The sequence below is a fragment of the Papaver somniferum genome, chromosome 10 (assembly GCF_003573695.1).
Source record: "Papaver somniferum cultivar HN1 chromosome 10, ASM357369v1, whole genome shotgun sequence".
Classification (NCBI taxonomy): Eukaryota; Viridiplantae; Streptophyta; class Magnoliopsida; order Ranunculales; family Papaveraceae; genus Papaver; species Papaver somniferum.
In genome coordinates, this window is record NC_039367.1 from 40131419 (window position 1) to 40141644 (window position 10226).

Consider the following 10226-nt stretch of genomic DNA (forward strand, 5'->3'; position numbering starts at 1 on the left):
TTTTTTATTTGGGACTGTAATTATTTTTTGTCTTTATTTTTCTTTTATTTTTCTTTTTCTTTTTCTTTTATGGGCTTGTCTTAATTATTATTATTGTTTTTATTTTCTTTTATGGGTTGTGCTAATTTATGCTAGGTTTAGTTCAAAAAATTTTCCAAAGCCCAATTTTAAACCAAAAAAAAAATCCCTTATTAAAACCAAAACCCACTCAAAACCAAATCATCAAAACCCATTTTAAACCAAAATATTGGGCCTTTTTGTGGTCCAAAATTGTTTCCGATTGCTCTGTCTGACCAACATGTTAGTTGAGGTACCTACAAGGACATGATTGTGACCTATAGAGACCAAACAAACAGACTTGTTAGAATTAATCAAGAAGAACCTATCGAAATTCTGAGTTCTAAGGTAGACAGCCCAGATCAAACCGAAACAATGGGAGAACCCCGTACCCTCAAGGATTATATGTACCCAACTAGAGCCAGTCAACCTTCTTGTATTGTGCTACCCGAGGATAATGGCCATTATGAGCTGAAATCGAGCACAACACAGATGCTTCCTATTTTTAGAGGTGTTGAGAATGAAAACCCGTACCACCACGTGAGAGAATTCGAGGAAATTTGTGAAACTCTGCGTTTCACTCAAATGTCCGACGAAACCCTAAAGTTAAGGCTCTTTCCTTTCTCCCTGAAAGATAAGGCAAAGGCCTGGCTTTATGCTTTACAGCCTCAATCCATCATGACATGGGATGACCTCATAAAGGAGTTTTTCAAAAAGTTTTTCCCGAATCACAAGACTGCGACAATTCGTCAAAGTCTGAATAGCTTTGTGCAATTAGAGGGTGAGACCTTAGCTAGATACTTGGAGAGATTCAATGAATTATTGCTCCAATGTCCCCATCATGGTTTTGAAAAATGGAGACTTGTGCAAATTTTGTATGAAGGTCTAGATGTGTCCACCCGAACAACGGTTGAGTCGATGTGTAATGGTCTATTCGTAGACAAAACTGCTGATGCGTCTTGGGACTTCTTGATTGAAGTAGCTGAAAAGACGCAACAGTGGGAATCCATCCGTGAACCCAGAAAGACTACATCCGAAGCGAAGGCTTTTAGGATTGAAGCAGATTTCGAGGGAAGAGCAAACATGGCATCAATAGTTAGGAGATTAGAAGAGTTAGAACTACATAAAAATTAAAAACCTTCCACCACTACTCTCCGAGAACATGTCGCTTCGTCTGTATGTGCCGCTTGTAACGATCCCAACCATCAATTCCAAAATTGTCCCGATTTGCTTGCAGTCCAGGAATCTAGGCTTGAACAGGCACATGCCATGTTTCAAAAACAAGAACATAACCCCTATTCACAGACCTACAATCCAGGATGGATAAACCACCCTAACTTTTCATGGTCAAAAGGACCCACTCAGGGAGGACCATCTCAACCCAATCAGAGCTATCAAAACAATCAGGGATATCAGAACAATCAAGGTTATCAACACCCGAGAAACCCTCAACAACAATCAAACTCTCAACAACAATCAAACTCTCAACAACAATCATATCCTCAACACAATACCGACAAGAGATTATCCGCCCTAGAGGAAATGTTCCAGAGTCTGGTGCAAAGTCAGAAAAGTCTTGATCAAAAGATGGGTCAAATCTGTGATTCCATAGGTGAGAGAGAAAAGGGTAAACTTCCAAGCCAACCCCAACAAAATCCAAGGAGTGTATTTCAAACAGGCTCTTCATCCTGCAAGGAAACCTCTCCAGATCAAGTCCATTCCATTACCACCCTCCGAAGTGGTAAAGTCATCGAGAACAAAGTGGGCGAACCTAATGAATCTGATACAAAATCCACGCTGTCTCCACAACCCCAGAAAACCAAAGAATCTGAGCAAGTTGCAAAGCCTGACAATTCTACTGCTGTGAATGTCCCTTTGCCAACTCATTCTCCTGTTGCCCCATTTCCTCAAAGATTGATCTATCAACAGAAAAGTACCCATTACAATGAGATGTTAGATCTGTTCAAAAGAGTCAACATCAACATTCCTTTTCTTGAAGCAATCAAGCAAATCCCTGCTTATGCCAAATTCCTCAAAGACTTGTGTACTCAAAAGCGCAAGCTCAATGTGCACAAACGTGCTTTCTTAGCTGAGCAGGTGAGTTCCATCATTCTGAACAAAACTCCACCCAAGTTTAGGGATCCAGGATTTCCAACAATTTCTTGCACTATAGGAGAACACACGGTCAATAAAGCGTTATTAGACCTAGGTGCAAGTGTTAACCTACTGCCATATTCTGTTTATGAGCAGTTAGGTCTTGGGGAGTTGAAGACAACATCTATCACTCTACAACTGGTAGACCGATCTGTCAAGATTCCTCGTGGAATGATCGAAGACGTTTTGATCAAGGTTGACAAATTCTATTTTCCCGTAGACTTCATTGTCTTAGACACTCAACCTGTACAAAACCCAGACTGTCACATTCCTGTCATCTTAGGACGTCCTTTCTTGGCTACGTCCAACGCAATCATTAATTGTCGTAATGGAGTGTTGAAACTGTCTTTTGGCAACATGACGGTAGAATTGAATGTGTTCGATATTAGTCAACAACCTGTGAACCTTGATGATGATGATGTGCATGAAGTTAATATGATTGAAGGATTAATACAAGATTCGTTGACTAACATTCTATCCGTCGACCCCTTTCAAGCATGTATGGAGAACTTTAACTCAGATTCCTATGATGATGCATACTGTAGTGACGTCCTATCTCTGCTCGAATCTGTACCTCAAATGGACGTCACTGAAAGAAGATATGAAGTGGAACCACCCTTACTCTCTGATTCCAAGCTTGTTCCATCCATTGTTGAGCCACCCAAGCTTGAATTGAAAACATTGCCTAGTACGTTGAAGTACGTATTCCTAGGTTCTTCTGATACTTTACCTGTCATTATTTCATCATGTTTAGACACGGAACAGGAAAGTAAGCTTTTAGAAGTACTTAAGGAACACAAAGAGGCCTTAGGATGGACCATCTCAGATCTCAAAGGAATTAGTCCCACCATTTGCATGCACCACATTAACCTTGAAGAGAATGCCAAACCATCGAGGGAAATGCAAAGGAGACTTAATCCTAACATGAGAGATGTAGTCAAAGGAGAGATCCTGAAACTACTTGATGCGGGTATCATATACCCAATACCTGATAGCAAATGGGTTAGTCCCATTCAAGTTGTGCCTAAGAAGTCAGGCATTACTGTAGTTCAGAACGACAAGAATGAATTAGTCCCTACTCGTACAAACACAGGATGGCGAGTATGCATCGACTACAGGAAGTTGAACACAGTAACAAGGAAGGATCACTTCCCGCTCCCTTTCATTGACCAAATGCTAGAACATGTGTCTGGACACAGTCACTACTGTTTTCTAGATGGCTTTTCCGGTTATAACCAAATTCACATTGCTCCGGAAGATCAGGAAAAAACTACATTCACGTGTCCATTTGGGACGTTTGCTTATAAACGTATGCCCTTCGGGTTGTGTAATGCACCTGCTACTTTTCAGCGTTGCATGATGAGAATTTTTTCTGACATGATAGATAGTTTTCTCGAGATCTTTATGGATGATTTCTCTGTTTTTGGTTCCTCGTTTGACGAATGTTTGAAGCATCTTGCCCTCGTGATATCCAGATGTAAAGAAAAGAACCTTGTTCTAAATTGGGAAAAATGCCATTTTATGGTGAATTCAGGAATAGTTCTAGGACACATCATATCAGAAAAAGGAATTGAAGTGGATAAAGCTAAAGTTGACCTCATTCAACATCTACCACAACCTCGCTCTGTGAAGGAGATCAGATCATTTCTAGGTCATGCTGGTTTTTACCGGCGATTCATCAAAGATTTCAGCAAAATCTCCAGACCTCTGTGCAGTCTTCTCTCCAAAGATGTTGCCTTCAATTTCGATGCTGCTTGTGTGAAGGCATGGGAGGAATTAATAACCCTTCTCACCACCGCTCCTATAGTCCGACCACCCGATTGGAAGCTTCCGTTCGAACTTATGTGTGATGCCTCTGATTATGCTGTTGGTGCTGTTTTAGGACAGCGAGTTGATAGACTACCATATGTGATATACTATGCTAGCAAAACCCTTAATGATGCCCAACTCAATTATTCAACTACCGAGAAGGAATTGCTTGCCGTCGTTTTCGCATTAGACAAGTTTAGATCTTATCTGATAGGGTCTAAGATCATCATATACACAGACCATGCGGCTTTGAAGTATCTTCTTTCCAAGAAGGATGCTAAAGCTCGCCTTATTCGATGGATACTATTATTACAGGAATTCGATCTCGAAATCCGTGATAAGAAAGGTTGTGAGAATGTGGTTGCTGATCATTTGTCTAGATTAACTTTAGAGTCTATTGATGAATTTGAGCTGATTAGAGAATCATTCCCAGATGAACAGTTGATGTCTATCTCAGACCTTCCTTGGTTTGATGATATTGTTAACTACCTCGCTACAGGTAGGATGCCCTCACGTTGGTCGAGACAAGACCGCTCTAAATTCCTGGCTGAAGTTAAACATTTCCTTTGGGATGACCCATATTTGTTTAAGTACTGCCCAGACCAAATCATTAGGAAATGTGTCCCCAACACCGAACAGAAAGATGTGATATCTTTCTGTCATGACCAAGCATGTGGAGGGCATTTTAGTGCCAAGAAAACCGCTGCGAAGATCTTGCAGTGTGGGTTTTACTGGCCATCGCTGTTTAGAGACTGTTATGAGTATTGTATTGCTTGTGAGCGCTGTCAGAAACTAGGAAGTATCTCGAGGAGAAACATGATGCCTTTGAATCCGATTATGATCGTTGAGCTATTTGATGTGTGGGGGATTGACTTCATGGGTCCATTCCCTACTTCTGAAGGTAAATTATACATCCTAGTTGTTGCTGATTACGTTTCGAAGTGGGTCGAAGCTGTTGCAACCAAGACGAATGACCACAAGGTGGTACTCTCATTTCTGAAGGAGAACATATTTTCACGTTTTGGTACCCCTAGAGCTATAATCAGTGACGGTGGTTCGCATTTCTGCAACAAGTACTTTGAGTCTTTAGTACGCAAGTATGGCATAACCCACAAGGTCGCTACTCCGTACCACCCTCAGACTAGTGGACAAGTGGAAGTTTCTAATAGGGAGATTAAGCACATTCTGGAGAAGACGGTCAACCCGTCCAGGAAAGATTGGTCATTGAGATTGAATGATACTTTGTGGGCCTATAGAACAGCTTATAAGACACCAATTGGCATGTCCCCTTATCGTCTGGTGTATGGAAAGCCATGTCACCTTCCTGTGGAATTAGAGCATCGAGCTTACTGGGATATCAACAAACTTAACTTTTCTCTCGACAAGGCGGGTGCACAACGGAAACTTCAACTCAATGAGTTAGAAGAATTAAGGAATGAGGCTTATGACAGTGCCAAGCTGTACAAGCAGAAGATGAAGCTGTTTCATGACAAGCGTATCCTAAGAAGGTCTTTCACTCCTGGTCAGAAAGTCTTGCTGTATGACTCCCGATTACATCTTTTTCCAGGAAAACTGCGTTCCAGATGGAAGGGTCCGTACCTAGTACGCACAGTTTTTCCTCATGGAGCTGTAGAGCTGGAAGATGTTTCCAACAAGAACGTTTTCAAAGTCAACGGGCAGAGATTAAAACCATTCCTTGAGCCATTTCCACCCGACATTGAAACAACCAACCTGGAGGACCCGGTCTATGTGGACTAAACTGGTCCACTCTTTCCCTAAATAACCAAAAAGTTTTCACTCCCGACAAAACCAAATTTTTCCCAAAAAGTCCAATCCCATTAAAAACCAAAATTTCTTGTAGATAATGTGTTAGTTAAATTTCCTTTTGTATATATTTTGTGCTCATCCATTGTGACTCCGAATATGTTGGAGTTTTGCCTTGGATAACGGAGTTTTAATTCTGCTTTCGCCGAAATCGGGTATTCTCTCTCCTTTTACTCTACTCAGCTTGTCCCTTTCCATATGTTGTATTTTAATTCTTTCCATATTTTTAAACATTGAGGATAATGTTTAGTTCAGGTTTGGGGGTATAGAGTAGATACCACGATAATATGCCATAATTGAAAACAAAACTCCATCTTTTTGAAAAAATTGAAAAATTCCAAAAAAAATTGAAAAATCAAAATAAAAAAATTAAAAATTGAAAAAAACAAAACATAAAAATCGAGCTCATTTACCTTGAAATGTTGACTCTTGTGCAAATATGTAATTATTAGGAGTCTTAGTCTAGATATTTAGGCACCCTGATTCTAGCACAATTCACATAGTGATAAGAAACTTGCACGCGCACGATCTACCAATACATGTATAGCCTCGATCTTGAAGGTGTTCTATCGGAAGTTTTAGTTGCCAATCACTTTAGAATACTGAACGAAACTTGACTAGCTTGTTCTTTGGTTGGTTGGGATAGAAGGTGGAGGTTACATTAAGAAAAACAACCATCGAATTTAACTGGGTGCATCAAAAAGGGCTACCTCTTGCAAAGTGTCATGTAATTTTTTGTTTCTTTTTGCTCATGTATCAAAAGTGTTTCCTTAAAAAAAAAAAATGAGAAAAATGAAAAAATCAATCAAGTATTTATCAATTCCATCCTCTCATGTTCCAAAAATAAAAGAGACTAGTCAATGTAAATAAGAGTCATGTAAAGAGTCATCTTTTGTTTTATTGTAATAAGCAAGGAAGGGTGTATGCCATTGATGTACAACGCGAGTAATTGTGAAATACCTCCAACTCATTCACAATTCTCGTAAAGTCCGGACAGCTAGCTAGATTTCGACCTTGGTTCTTAGCCTGAGAAACTATCTCTTGGTGATTAGTAGTCATAACATCCGATCTTTCTTTACACATGTGTAGATACACTTTACACTCTTATCACATGTTTTTATTTGTTATCAGTGCTAGGATTGTGCCTTTGATAGCTAGATTGACATCTCCATTTTGCTGTGAGCTTAAACTGTCTTGCACATGTCACATTTGATGGAATCTGAGCTTATATTTTGACCTAGAACTTTGTAGGTACGTTCTAAGCAAACCTTCACGAGACTTCACTCGTCCACTAGGGACACTTAGTGGTTTAAAAGGCTTAGTGCATATGCTAAATGCATTCGAGAGACCAGCGACAGTGGTATAGGTAGGATTTCCTTAGTTTTGTTTTACTTGAGGACAAGTAAAATTCGGGTTTGGGGGTATTTGATGAGTGCTAAAAAGTGCATATTTCTATATATTTTTCTTGGCATTTAACTCATCTTTTGTGCATTAATTCTACATTTTATCCCATATTCTGTATTTTCATTGTTTTCAAGAATAAATATTTTTATTAATTAATTTTGTATTTTTAGGTACCAAATAAAGACTAGATGAGTTGCGGAGCCAAAAGAGCAAAGACACGGGAGAAAGCCGATGGAATCTCTAGCGGAAAAGAAGTGAAGAATGTGTTATGGAAGACTCAAGGATAAAAATGGGCTTAAAAAGGAAGAAATTGTTCTTAAAGAAGAAGTGGGCTCAAGATTACCTAAGCCCAAATCCAATTCCTAAGCCCAAATCCATATCCTAAAACCAAAATTCAATACCCAAACCCGTTTTCCTTCTTAACCGTAAGATTGGATCCATTCCATCATCCAACGGTCGTTGCGTCATCATGCATCAGATTTCGATGCACCTTACCAACACTACAGCACCTAACTCCATCTTGAGCCGTTAGTTTCGTTGTATTTTTGCATCCAACGGTCGCTCATAATTTGTCTCCATCTCGCCGTTAGATCCGTTTCAGAAGTTATCATCCCACGGATTCCCTTCACAAAACATCAAATTTGATGATCCCGTTTAACACCTAAGCAACCTAACCCTATTACCCGCACCAAACGCACCCTTCTGCCAAAACCCATCGAGCCATCTCCTTCTTCCCCTCTTCTGAAACAGCGACGCTGTCTCCATCACCACCATCTTCTCCCCCAAATCACTCCACCATCTTCTCCCCCCAAATCATTCAACCATCACCACTCGAGCCATCATCACTTAGACCTACTTTTCTAGCCACTTATTACATCACCTCCTAATCGTTTCATCTCACAGGAACCCTAGGTTAGGAGTTGATGAAATAGGTGAGGTTAGAGAATAAATCGAAGGCATGGGTAGTATCAGCAGACGACAAGGAAGCATGGGTGAGAGCTATCAATCGTTTTCAGAGATTAGGTAAGGATTTTTTGTAAAACCCTAATTTCACTGATTTGGGGATTTTAGTTTTTTTTTTTGGGCTGTAACTATAAAAGGGTGTTAGGGGTTGTAAAATGGGGCATCTCTGGACTAGCCAGTAGAGAAACAAATTTATTTTGATGCAATTCCAATTTCAGTTCTTCTTATGCAGTTAACAGTGAATGTGTGCATGTTGTTTTCAATTATCTCGAATGTTGAATGTTGCTTGAATTATCATACTCAATGAATGTTATTGCTAGTTACATGTTTAGCATGAACTAAACTGCATTAGGCTGAGGCTCAGATGAAGCCTAGTGCATTGTAAAATGGTGAATTGCTAGGATAGTTATCTTGTTGTCTGTTTTGATTGAGCAATGGGAAGAGACTAATGCTCATAGTGCCTGTGATTGATTGTTCTGTCAAAAAACAGTCAATGCTAGGGGCAAACTAGTGAGCAAATTAGTTTTCCTCCCATTCTAGATGTATGCATAGGATATTCAACTCAACCTAGGATCACATTGTTTGGCTAGGACACAAAGGTTGACTCTAAGCCTTAGCTTAGACCACAATACCTTATTTCAGTCACTTACAATTTCAGTCTTATTTTGCTCCCTTCTCAGCTAAATTTCTTAGCTATCTTGCTGTTTATTTCTTGTATTTTGAAGCCTGTTGTGCATTGAAATCAGTGCACAAACTCACCCCTGCCCTTGGCTCACAGCCTTGGTTCCATGCTGTTTTGTCATCTTTGCTTTGTTAACTGTTTTGGTTCTTTGCAATTGCCATATTACTTTGCCTTGCTCACTGCCATAGTGCCTTGTCTCCATTTCTAGCTTAGGAAAATTTCTCGTATGCTCCCACTCCCTGTGGACTGATCCCTTGCTTACTCTCTATACTAAAACTTGGCCTTGTATACTTGCAAGTCTTTTGTGTGTCGTTCCCAAGCACACCAATAGACACATTTTTGTGTCTAATTTTTCTCGATTCTATATATTGATAGTGCTCATTTTTGTACTTATTATGGTGTTTTATGTGTGTCTAGGTATTTTTGGCCAATAAACATTTTTGGAAAAATCGGCTCGAAAAGTTGTCCAAAGCACCCGGAGGAAGTGATTTTGGCCCCCAGACTTTGGATAAGGGGCACCCCCTAGACAACTGCTATCGGCACCCCACTCTGGATAGGGGGCGCCTCTTCTTCTTCACAATTCAAACGAGTTCTTTTTGGCGGGAATTAATGCAGCAGCGAAGCAACATTTGAAGTTTGATTTCTTGGATGATTTGGAGAGATTCAACTGCATATTTCTTTTGGGCTGGACTTCTTGGAGCATAACAAAGTTGGTACAAGGGATTGGACCAAACGAATTGGACTATATAAGCTGGGAGAAGCAAACAGAGGCATTGGAAGTTTATCGGGTTCAGTTGCTGACTAGGCTTAGTTTTAGTCGGAGTTTGACGTGGAGATGGATTGGGATTCAGTTGATTCATCAAAACAGGATTGGTATGTGTCTCAGATTCGCAAAAATAGCAACAAATCTTCGAATCAATCAAAACAGAGGAGGAGAAGATATTACGGGATCTGGTGAGTTCATATATGGCAGTTACATGATTCTGTTGGGTTTAATTCGAGATAGAATATTGCTCTAGCCTATTTGGAGTGTATATGGCTCATCTAAAAGCGTAAAGAAGATTTAGCAGGGAAAGAAATCTCGAGACTTCAGGTGGAGGAAGAATAAGAATAACCGAAGATTTCTTGAGGTTTAATCGACCTGTGGGCTATAAAAGGAGCAGGGATAGGTCAAGGAAGGGTTACGTACACTTTGGGGAAGTTCAGGAGAGAACACAAAGCTGAAATCACAAGTTGAAGTTTTGTTTCTGCTGCTGCAATACCTAGAACACGAAGAACATAAGACGCACAAGCAACTGTCGCAGACAAATATCGCTATTCAACAGCAGAACCT